The 12,252-nt window shown below is 40.7% G+C and overlaps 1 long non-coding RNA gene and 1 other non-coding gene across 2 annotated transcripts; both read left to right on the top strand.

Moving 5' to 3' along the window:
• Nucleotides 1-706: 706 nt before the first annotated feature.
• Nucleotides 707-2,640, top strand: LOC120252501. The gene is made up of 3 exons (XR_005534003.1): nt 707-845; nt 1,236-1,307; nt 2,546-2,640. It is a non-coding gene; the product is annotated as an uncharacterized LOC120252501 (long non-coding RNA).
• Nucleotides 2,641-3,901: 1,261 nt separating this feature from the next.
• Nucleotides 3,902-4,008, top strand: LOC120252608. Its single transcript, XR_005534065.1, has one exon. It is a non-coding gene; the product is annotated as a small nucleolar RNA R71 (small nucleolar RNA).
• Nucleotides 4,009-12,252: the final 8,244 nt, after the last annotated feature.

Raw genomic sequence — 12,252 nt, 5'->3', positions numbered from 1 at the left:
CTTCCCGGATCTTTCAACTTTTATGGGAGTTTCTTTTCTAAAATAGCAAAACAATTCCCCATAAGTGCAACCGTGCCTTCTTCCTCCAACTTTCTCTTATTCATGAGGAGCTCTTTTTAAAACTTGGCATATTTCAGCATTTGAGTAAATGCTTGAACTATCGGCATGTTCAAGTGGAGTTGTTTGAAGATGTTGATGAATTTTCTAAAGTGAACATCCTTGTCATGCTTCAATCTGGTCGGATAAGGGATTGGAGACTTGTACTCAGATGATTTTGACGGTCCTTGTTGTTGCGGCTTGTCATTTCTTGTGGGAGTCTGACTTTTCTTTACTTTGCTTATGTTTTGCCTCTTGAGTTTAACTTGTTGTTTAAGTATTTTGAGTGTTCTTTTGTGTTAGGACCTTAGTTAAGGTTTTTGGGAGGTTAAGGTGGAGGAGAACACTTAAAAAGAGCTCACCTGAAAGCCTCACGGCCTCCATGCGGGCGCATGGAAGCCCGTGAGGATTTCAGGAAAAATACTCAATTTTTGGGCTGTTTTTGGGCTGGGCTGTGAGCCTCACGGCCTCCATGCGGGCGCATGGAGCCCGTGAGGGGTTTCGAGAAAAATGGTCTCACGGCCTCCCTTGCGCCCGCAAGGCAGCCCGTGAGCCATGGCATATATATATGGTTTCTTGGAGATTCTAGAGCCTTCTTGAGATCTTTTTCTCTTCTTCTTCATCCTCCTCCCATTTCCTTCATTCCTTATCTTCAAAACACTCATTTTGATCCCCAAAAACAAAGGAAGAAGTGGAGATTTCATCTCCTTCCATCAAGAAGAGTTCGATTAGGGTTTAGAGAGGAATCGGTGAGTTTGATTCTTTCTTTCTTCTTCATCTTTTCTCCTCTCTTTCCTTGTGAGTTTATTTTCATTATATGGTGTAAAATCTTGTATTTTCCATGGATTCAAAGTTTAGAATCATTTTAGAGTTGTAAAATCAAAGATTCAATGAGAATGAGAGAGATCTTTCAACTTCTAGGTTCGGGTTACTGTAGCACCGAACAAAGTTAAGTCCTTTTGTTCTTTTTGTTGATTTTGAGGATTTTAAAGGTTTCATTCTTGTTATATCTTCTTATTAGAGTGCTTAGAAAACTATAGAAGCAATTTACTCCTATTTTAAGCACATTTTCCTTCTTTTTAATTGGTTGTAGAATTGTTGTTGAATCTTGCTTTTGTTGGTTGTTTAACGGCTTCTAGGAGGAGAAGCTTCAAGCAAAGGAAAAGAGATTATAGACAAGTAACCTTGGAGGGTGTTAGCTCGCCAAGTTTGTGAGTGGGATTTACTAAATTATGGACTATAAATCATGCATGCTTATAATACTAAATTTGCTTATTTCGAAGGATAAACTCCTTGTTGCCAATAAAACTCTTGAAATATTTTTTCGAGTGTGATTTTTGGAAATTATGATGAACTATACTTTGGCTTTTTCCATGATTATTGGAAAGATTCAATATATTATTTGTGATCTAGAAAACCCTATATTTTATAATATATGATTTCAAGTTTTGTGTTTTCACGGGACTTGATGTTCTTGTTGGGATGTTCATAAAAGCTTATGCGAACCAAAATGATTTCATTGTGATGATGATACATTTGAACTATATTTTCAAAGAAGGTTTTGTATGATATTCTTGATGAAATTGGTTTTATTGGAATTATTTTTGAACAAGTCATTCACTCTTGGGATGAGACTATTATTTGTGAATATTTGTGATCTTATGGTTAGACTTTTTGCTTTCCTTTTGGTATGTATATTAAGCCTAAGGGCCGGAATGATATTTATCCGTATTGATGACTCTTGTTCATGAATTGTAAATATAGTCCCTGAATAAGGACACTTTTTTATGTTGCTATAAATCTTGGGATTTTTGCTATGCAAACACCCGTGGGGTCTTGAACATATCCATGGAAATGGTGGGCTACGGCCTTCATGTTCTTGACGGGGTGGTTTTGATGGTGACGATGACTTTGTCGCGATGAAGAGTGTGGATGGTTTCCATGGGCCGACCTGTATAGAGGTGGCATGGAATACTCGTCAAACCGGTTATGCCATTTCTGTGGGAGCGCTAGAGCCCTGACTTGGATATAGTTGGGTTGTTCGGAGTCACCACACGAACTTCCCGATGCCAACGCCAAGATATGTGCATCTTGGTGGTTCTCGACCCTAACCGCGCCACGGTTAGCGAGGGAGGGTTTTCGAGGCTATTTAAAAATATACTTGTTTATTTTCATCGATGATTTATACATTTTTGAATTATGAGTTACTAAGCCAAAGTATAAACTTGGATTTCTTACTCATATGGATTTTGTGATGATTTAAAATAGTTTTATCGAGCATTTCATTGTTGTAAATTTTATATCTTAATTTATACTTGACAGTCAAAGTATATTGAAATATTTTTTTTTACCTTTTACTTTAATATATTATGTATGGGATATAGCTCCATGTTTAGCCACTCACTGAGTAACCTAGTTACTCATCCCCTCTTCATTTTCCCTCCCCCAGGTGACAGCACAGCAGCGGGATAGAAGCGTGAAGTGCTTGGCAGAGTAGTTGTATTTTCTTAAGCTGTGTATGAAGCTTATATATTTTGGCATGTAGTTGATGGATCCACTAGGATATTACCAACCCTAATATTAATATGTATCTTTCTTCTTTGATACTTTTATATAGGTTGGTTAGCTTTATGTTGTGTATGAGATGTATACTCTCTAAGTGAATGGTTGTTGTCATGATTTAAATTAAAGTGATGGGTTGTGTAGGAGCATTTGGGTATATTGGATTGCTAGAATGTTTATAATTGTTATAGTGGTTTTGTACAGGAAACAGGTTAGCCTTACGGTGATCTAGGGGTGAGTTAGTGTTGGACCTCCCTTGGGTTATCGTGGCGGTATGTCATGAGTGGGACCCACAAGACGGGGCGTGACATTTCTTCCCTGATTTTTGCCTTCACTACTTTCTTCAACTAGCTTGGGGTCTTCCCTGAAGGCTACCACACTTTTCTTGACACTTGGGTCAACTTCGACACTTGTCTCCACCTACCTCCCGCTTCTAAGAGCAATGGCCTTCAAGTGCTCCCTGGATTGTCTTCCGTGTTACTTGGAAGACACCCTAGAGGACGTTCAGAATTTACCTTCATGAGTTTCCCTACTCGATGCTCAAGTGACTTTACCGAAGCTTGGAGGTTTCTCAAGACTGAACCTATCTCACTGAACTGTTCGGCGTGCTAAGTGAGCTGAGCATTCACCTTGCAAATTGTGCGTCCATGATACTAGTTAGGCTATTGAACCTGTCATTAGTACTGAGCAAGAACTTGGCAAGGACATCTTCAGTAGTAAATTTCTTCTCAGAGGCCGGTTGTTGAAATTGAGATCCTTGAGGTGGTGCACCTCTTTGATGTTGGCCTTGGTTCCATGAAAATTTGGGTGGTTCTTCCACCCTGGATTGTAAGTTGAGCTATACGGGTTTCCTTGTTTTCGTTGCCCCCAATATAGTCGACATTCTTAATGGAAGCAACAGAGGAGCTAGTAATAGGACATTGTGTTGCACCATGCTCACCACCGCAAGTACTACAACTCAACACTGATTCTGGCCTCGAACTACTGGCCATAAGAAGATCAAGCTTTCGAGGTAACCTTTGCGGCCAAGGCATCATTGCTACTCACTTCTTAAAGCCCAGTAGTCTTTTGTGAATATCCTCTTGAGGCCCAATGTGATTCATTGCTCACCATAGACTCATGTAATTGCTCGGCCTCATCGGGATACTTGTTGCTATGGGAACCACCAGCTGCGGCATCAATAAGTTGGCGAGTAGCATAATTCAACCGATTGTAAATGATTTGTATTCGCATCCATGAGGCAAAACCATGATGGGGGCACCTTCTAAGGAGGTCCTTGAATCTCTCATAGGCTTCAAACAATGTTTCGGACTCCCCTTGTTTAAAGGCTAAAATTTCTTGCCTCAACTTCGCTGCTTTGCTTGGCGGAAAGTATCTCCCAAGGAACTTCTCAACCATATCCTTCTATTTTTTAATAGACCCCGGAGACAATGATGTAAGCCAATGATAAGCTCCTTCTCTCAAACTGAATGGAAATAGTCTCAAATGGATAGCATCGTCCGACACCCCATTAATCTTGAATGTAGAGCAAATTTGGAGGAACCAGGAAAGGTGGTCATGTGCATCTTCAATTGCATGACCATTGAATTGAACCGAGCTCTGGACCATGCTGATTATACTTGCTTTAATTTCAAAGTTGTTGCATGCCATGGATGGTGCTTGAACACTAAACTCATCATCTGTGAATTGGAGTCTTTCATACTCAGATAGAGTGCGTCACTCTTCGGCCATGATTAAAGACTCTTTATCCTCAATTTCAATGTTCTGTGTACCCGACCCTTCACCAACTTCTCTCAATCTCTGATGTAAAGTTCTTTCAATCTCACTATCCAGCGTAATCAAGGTCGATGGATTTGAATATGTCATGCATAGTACCTTGCAAAACCAAGAAAGATGATAGAAGGTTAAGATCAAAGTAAAAGAAAAATAACAATAACAAATGAGTGAAGAATTGAATGGCTAGGGTAATAATGTAATAGTTTCCTAAAATTCCTTAAACGTTCCTGGGCAACGGCACCAAAAACTTGATTGCTTCCCCGTAAGTGTACGGGATCGCCAAGTAATACCTCATGTGAAGACACGAGGAACGTATTCCACGGGGTTAAGGATTTCCTATTACTCCTTCTCGAGCTATTATGTAGCCTAAGATCTCAAGTGAGGGAATTTACTCTAATAGGTGCAATTATAACTAAAACAAGATTATCAACAAATTAGAGAGAACAAGAAATAAGCAAGCAAGAAACTCAATGCAATGCAAAGGCCTATGGATGCGGATCTTCTTGAGGGGTTATCATGAAACATGGATAATGAATAAAATATGCAAGGGTAAGATGGAACATGAGATTCCAAGATTAGAACAACCCCAATTTCTCGGCGATTGAACCCTAATCCCATATGAACATAGATAGGAATTTCTTCCAAATCCACATTCCTACGATTGCATTAAGTACGAGGAAATCTCACTTAGGAGTAAGCCTACTCTTCTTTGGCTTAAACCTACATGGATGATAAAAGTATCCCTTTCTAATCCATTCATGATCTAATACATGCGAGCAAGTCACATCTATATGCATCACTTTTAAAAGAGCTACGGATTTCTCCTTAGTATAGCACTTAGCATGAAAATAATGGATTAAATCTCAAAATTACCCAAGCATGGAATTAACAAGTAATCATCCAAAATACATAATAAAACCCCCCAAGGTTCATCAACACCCGGTGGCCTTGAGGGTCTAGTGTGTCATCATCCCACAACAAGCAATACAATCAAGTGAAACACAAAAGAAAAGCATAAGTGACACTCCCCAGATGAAATGGTGGAGGAGGAGGTAGAATATATGTTGAATGACACTTCCCCCACCAAAGGAATGCCGAATGATGCTTCCTCTAGCCACGGGTCTCCTTCCTTCAAATCGTGGTAGATCTCTCTTTGAATGATGTTGCCTTCTTGCCTTGAGAGTCTTGGACCTTGGCCTTGAATGATCTCCTAGCTTCCTTGTCCTTCTTTTCCTTCCCAAGGTCCCCCAAAGCCTCTCAAATGGTCTCCCAAAATAAGCCCAGCAAAAAGCCCTTTGTTCTGCCCTAAAAGTCAGTATTTATACCCCCCACGACTTACGGGCCATATAGGGGTCATATGGGGGTCTGATAGCACTCAAAAACCTAGATTCGTGTTTCATACGGGATGCATACGGCCCCATATACTGGGTAGTATGGAAATCTGGCCAGACAATTCCAAATCATTCTGTTGCTATAGTGTATACGGCCCCCATACTAGGTAGTATGGGGGGTGGTATGAAATTCCTGTTTTCTTGCCTTTTCGCCTAAATGATATATTCTTGTTCTCAATGGCTTCCTTATGCCCTACAAAGCAAATAGTAAATGATTAAGCGCAAAACGGACATCAAACCTCATAAAATACATGCAAAGTGAATACGATATATATATGAAAATGCCTACATTTAGATACTTATTGATTGAAGTCCGCAAGTGCACGGGTCGTCAAGTAATACACTGTGCGTGACACAGGGGTCGTATTCCCTAGGTTCCAAGAGCTGCTATTACTCCCTCCTAGATGACACTGTCTAGTCTACCAAATATAGGACTAAAACAAGATAAGGAAAATAACAAAGAGAAAACTATAAACACAAGGACTAAGGCTCACCACATAAACATACTAAGGAAGCAAGTAACAATGGAAGTGCGAGGTCCCCGGGCGAGGATCCCCTCGGGACTACTAAAGCTAGATGGATGCTAGAATTACAAAGGCAACGGTGGTTGGACCAAGAGACATCCAAAAATAGATCACCCCGATGGTCACGGCGGTAATCCCTAATCCAATAAGAGTATTGGCTCGGAATCTCTTCTGACCAAATCCTCCTACGATCGCATTACAATTAGTGGAATCTCAAATTAGGGCCGAAACTCAACCTAGGTACAGCCCTAATGGTTGGAGGGGTATGAAATACCCAATGGTCATGGTGTATTCATACATGTATCCCTTCCAAGCAAGGTGTGTCTAGTATAAGGGCGATGGTCACGAACCAAATACAACCTAGAAGTTGAATCACAAAGTTCTCATGCAAAACAACACATCAAAGAGCACCAAGCAAGGATCACAAACCACACAAATGCCATAAATGTAAATCAAAGCATCTATACAAGCAAGTTCATCCCAAGGTTTACCGGATGCCCGGTGACCTTGGGAGTCTAGTTCGTCATCAACAAAGGAGCAAGTGTAGAAGATAAGAGATACAAAGAAAAGCTCATAACAAACTCCCCTAAGATGAAGACTAGAAGGTGGTGATGAGAACTCGTCGGATCCGCGCCGGCGAGCTCCTAGATCATTTTCCTTGAGTGTAACCTTCTTCTCCCTTCGATTTGCCCCTCAGATCTACCTTCTCCCGCAGCCTTGAAGCTCTAGAGGATGATGGTGGAGAGTGGTGGCCAAAAGTCCCTTAATTGATGCCCTAACAAGCCTTATATATGCCCAGATCCTGATCGGTAAACGGGTCAATATACCGGCCGTATGCCGACCCCTCGGGAATTTCAGTTTTCTGCTGAGAAGCCCGCGATGTGCTACAATGATCCCGGACCGGAAACGCCGCTTTGTTGCTGAATTCATCCCCAATCGCGTCGCCGAGGCCCCAAGGCTTCAAATGGGCCTGAAATGTAAAAATAACACAATTTAAACCAAAAGGGAATCGATTCAACAAATAAATATAAAGAATCATACAAAACAAATACATGCAGAATACGTACTTTTAGACGTTTATCATACATCCCTACACCTAAGCGTTTGCTTGTCCCCAAGCAAACAAACATGAAGAACAAAGGGAAAGAAGATAAACGGCTAAAAGTGTGACCTCAAGCTCAAAGTAAAGGACTCCACAAGCACGACTGGACAGAAATCAAGGAGTGAGCTGTTCAATGAATAGTGAAGTATTAATAGTTCTACCTTATCTAAAGTGCCCCTATGAGTGTGTGATAACCCCCACCTTGTCCTCAACACCCTGGATTGCCCCAAGATGCCTATTCGCCCCACACATAATGATAATGGCATTAAGATGCTAAAGGCACCCTCAATACTCAATTAAGAGTCCTCTGATTCCTAGATAAAACTCTAACTTTCAAATGACTATGCAGCAAGCTTCAAGGGAACAAAAGAGATACTTTATTTCTTTCACACATATATACAAGCATACACACTTTTTTCTCGAGTCCGACTAACGTAGTCGCACAAATTTTTACAATCTTTCTGAAGGATGCACATGCTGATTAGGCACAAGAGCCAACCAACATACTCGAAAATAGTCTACATAGACGCATTCATGCTATACTAGCAGAGGAATACTGCCATAGACTCAATCACATGTACAAACTGTATCTCATGTCCCTTGTAAAGACTTGCTACAATAGTACACTTTTAAGGTAGAGAAACAATAAAGGAACACAAAAGCTCTTAAAAGTGCATTGAAGATAGAATTTAATAAATTAATGCCCAAGTCAAAATGATGGGTAGGTTGGAGTGTACAATGTAGAAGTGCTCATGAACATGTATATAGGTGCACTAGAGATGATACGGAACTACATTCAAGCACAAATAAAGTACAACTCACAACTATCATTCTACCAAGCTAGGAAGTCCTTAACAATAAAATCATAGCTATCATAGGTAATCAAGCATGTAATTGCAAATATTTTCAAAGTTCACAGAACTCCACCCCCCACTTAAAGATGCACATTGCCCTCAATGTGCCTAATCAGTAGAATGCAACAAGATAGACAATAAAAACATAGTAAGAGGGTTTCGTGAACTTCCCCGAGTCTCAAAGCATGAGTCTTGAAGTCCATGAGATCAAGGTGACCACCAAAGATCATGGTAGATGATGGAGCAAGAAAGTGTGCTTGATGTCCTAATTCCACCCTGCAAGGTAGAAAAGAACATCACCTCAAGGCATCTATTCACACACCCAACAACACAAACATGACAAACAACTAACAGCACAAAAAGCAATCAAAACATAGAAATAAAAAAAATAGAAATAGAGAAATGTCCATGTGATGTGAGCCAAATGTCTTTGTCCTTGAGTCGGTAGCAATGGAGGCCCAATACTAGTCATTTATCACCGGGTAAGGAAGGGAGGAAGAGAACCATCCCCCCCAGCTCTCTTGGAAGCTAATCTCATGATAGCCATCATGTAAAAACAAAGTGGAGATCAACCAAACAAGTTACAAGCAAAGTGGGCATCAAAAGAATGAAGAAAATCAAGAAAATGCCAGTGCTACAGTGATTTCGGAAATATTTTGCAAGAACTTTGCTTGTAAAAGTAGCCAAAAATTTTAAAAATCAAGAAAAACACTTTTATAATCATTAAACATTCACAAACCAACAAAAATCCAAGAGATTTCACCCACAAGAACAAGAAGAACTCAAGGGTTGAGTGAGAGGTCAAACCCTTGCCCTAGAGTAAGATGGGTGGATTAAATGGTTGGATCCGTACAAAAAACTTGCTCAAACTCTAAATTTTTGTTACTAAAATGGAAAAGAGGATGAGAAGAGCAAACTAGAGCAAAAAAAATGAAGGAAAACGGTGGAGAAATGAGGGAGAAACGGTTAGAAGAATGGGGAATAAGAATGAATAGTAGCAGTCTCAAAACCCCACATATAATGCCCTCACTCGGGTAGTCTTGAGGGGCATCCTTGCGGCGGCAAGGATGGTCCTCAAGACTCTCTGGATGAGTCCCGAGGGGCATCCTTGAGGCCGCAAGGATGGTCCTCGGGATTTTCCTGACACACAATAACTTTTCTCCACACTTTGCACATTTCGCACACTTGGCTTATGGATCAAACCTTGAAAATCAAAGCCGGAAACATCGAATAAACACTTAAAACATCAACAAGAATGCATCAAGAACAAGAATTAATCAAAGATCACATGGCAAACAAAATAATACAAAGGCTAATGAACTAAGAAAAATGATGAAAACACAACTAAAGCCAAACCACACTAAAAACACAAGTTAAGCAAAACAACACAAATGAGAAAAAGACTACAAGAAATGTAAGGAACTTGGGTTGCCTCCCAAGAAGCGCTTGTTTAACGTCATTAGCTCGACGTACCTCTTTCTTACCTAGGGAGGCTTGAAAATAGTGTGTTCATCCCGGCTTGAGGTTGCATAAGAACTACCAAGAAATATGAAACTTACCCTCCGGGATGATGCAAATTTGGAGGTCAAGCATGAGTCACCTTTTGGCCTCCAAGGAAAAAGCTTGGGCCGGGAGTTGTTTAAGCTCGGCATTGGCGGGTCCTTGGAAGGTGTCAATCTCCTACCCGCATTTGCTTCCTCAACCCATTTTAAAATACCTTGAACTACCCATAAATGTTGTTTGGGTCTCCAAGGGAACAAGTTTGGTTGAGAACTTGTCAATCTTTGCATAGGTGGATCAATTGTTGGCTTTATCATCCTATCCACAATATTTTTCTCAACCATAGTGTGATGAACATCAAGTGCCCATAACATTTGCTTGGGCCGCCAAGGAAAAATCTTTGGTTGGGAATTGTCCAAGCCCGGCATTGGTGGGTTCAATGATGATCTTAGCTTCCTTTCCACATCTTCAAATACAATTCCCGAAATTTTGTTTTTGCACTTGACCAAAATGGGTAAATTGATGGAAAGGTCAATATTGAGGAAAGTGGTTTCTTCAATTGTAGTCGATTGAGCTTCTTCCACTTTCTCACATGTTTCCATGTCCATGAAACTATCCACACAGTCTTGCTTTACCCCAACTTCCATGACACTTAGGCTTTCTTTAGCCACCAACACTACTTGTTTCTCACCACTAAAATTAACAACCTTCAAGGTTTCACTTGGGCTATTTTCGATGTTGCTCAATGGGCTACTTGAAGAAGGCTACGAATTTGCCTTAACAAGTTGCCTGACTTGGTTCTCAAGTGCATGGATCGACGTTTGAACACTCTTTAGTACTGTAACAAGCTCATCAAGTTTCTTTTCATTATCCGTAAAACGTAGCTCTGTGCCGATCATAAACCTTGCTAGAATATCATCAGTGGTAAAATTTCTTTTTGGTTGTTGTTGTGGCTGAAATTGACAAACTTGGGGTTGATATGGACCCAATTGTTGTGGGTAGGTTGGGGTTGCTCTCATGGCCAAAAATTTTTTCAACCATTCTTCAAGTGCATAGGAATTCGCGGTGCTCATGCGTATTTGTTGCTCAAGTGCATAGATTTTCGAGGCCAAGAGCTTTTCTTGAAAATCCAGGGCCGTATCATTTTGGCATGCTCTCTTGGCATCTAATTCTTCCATTTCTCTCTCAAGTGCATACATTTTAGCACCCAATAATTTTCCTTGAAAATCCAGGGCTGGATCACTTTGGCGTGCTCTCTTGGAATCTAATTCTTCCATTTCTCTCTCAAGTGCATACATTTTAGTGCCAAGCAGTTTTCTTTCAAAGTCCATGGCCCTGTGTAAATAGATAAAACTAACAAAAATAAGCTATCACAGAAAACACGAAAGAAACAAAATAAGTAAATATGCACAAAATGGTAAATGACACATATAAAGACAAATATTCACAACGACAAAGATAAATAACTAGAGCAGTGCGCTAAAGGATTTCCTAGCATTCTTGGATTCCTCGGCAACAGCGCCAAAAACTTGATTGAAGTCCGCAAGTGCACGGGTCATCAAGTAATACCCTGTGCGTGACACAGGGGTCGTATTCCCTAGGTCCCAAGAGCTGCTATTACTCCCCCCTAGATGACACTATCTAGTCTACCAAATATAGGACTAAAACAAGATAAGGAAAATAACAAAGAGAAAACTATAAACAAAAGGACTAAGGCTCACCATATAAACATACTAAGGAAGCAAGTAACAATGGAAGTGCGAGGTCCCCGGGCGAGGATCCCCTCGGGACTACTAAAGCTAGATGGATGCTAGAATTACAAAGGCAACGGTGGTTGGACCAAGAGACATCCAAAAATAGATCACCCCGATGGTCACGGCAGTAATCCCTAATCCAATAAGAGTATTGGCTCGGAATCTCTTCCGACCAAATCCTCCTACGACCGCATTACAATTAGGGGAATCTCAAATTAGTGCCGAAACTCAACCTAGGTACAGCCCTAATGGTTGGAGGGGTATGAAATACCCAATGGTCATGGTGTATTCATACATGTATCCCTTCCAAGCAAGGTGTGTCTAGTATAAGGGTGATGGTCACACACCAAATACAATCTAGAAGTTGAATCACAAAGTTCTCATGCAAAACAACACATCAAAGAGCACCAAGCAAGGATCAGAAACCACACAAATGCCATAAATGTAAATCAAAGCATCTATACAAGCAAGTTCATCCCAAGGTTCACCGAATGCAAGGTGACCTTGGGAGTCTAGTTCGTCATCAACAAAGGAGCAAGTGTAGAAGATAAGAGATACAAAGAAAAGCTCATAACAAACTCCCCTAAGATGAAGACTAGAAGGTGGTGATGAGAACTCATCGGATCTGCGCCGGCGAGCTCCTAGATCATTTTCCTTGAGTGTAACCTTCTTCTCTCTTCGATTTGCCCCTCA

Source organism: Dioscorea cayenensis, chromosome 21 (genome assembly GCF_009730915.1).
Source record: "Dioscorea cayenensis subsp. rotundata cultivar TDr96_F1 chromosome 21, TDr96_F1_v2_PseudoChromosome.rev07_lg8_w22 25.fasta, whole genome shotgun sequence".
NCBI lineage: Eukaryota > Viridiplantae > Streptophyta > Magnoliopsida > Dioscoreales > Dioscoreaceae > Dioscorea > Dioscorea cayenensis.
The sequence above is the reverse complement of the archived record's forward strand: the minus strand, read 5'-3'. Positions and strand labels throughout refer to the sequence as shown.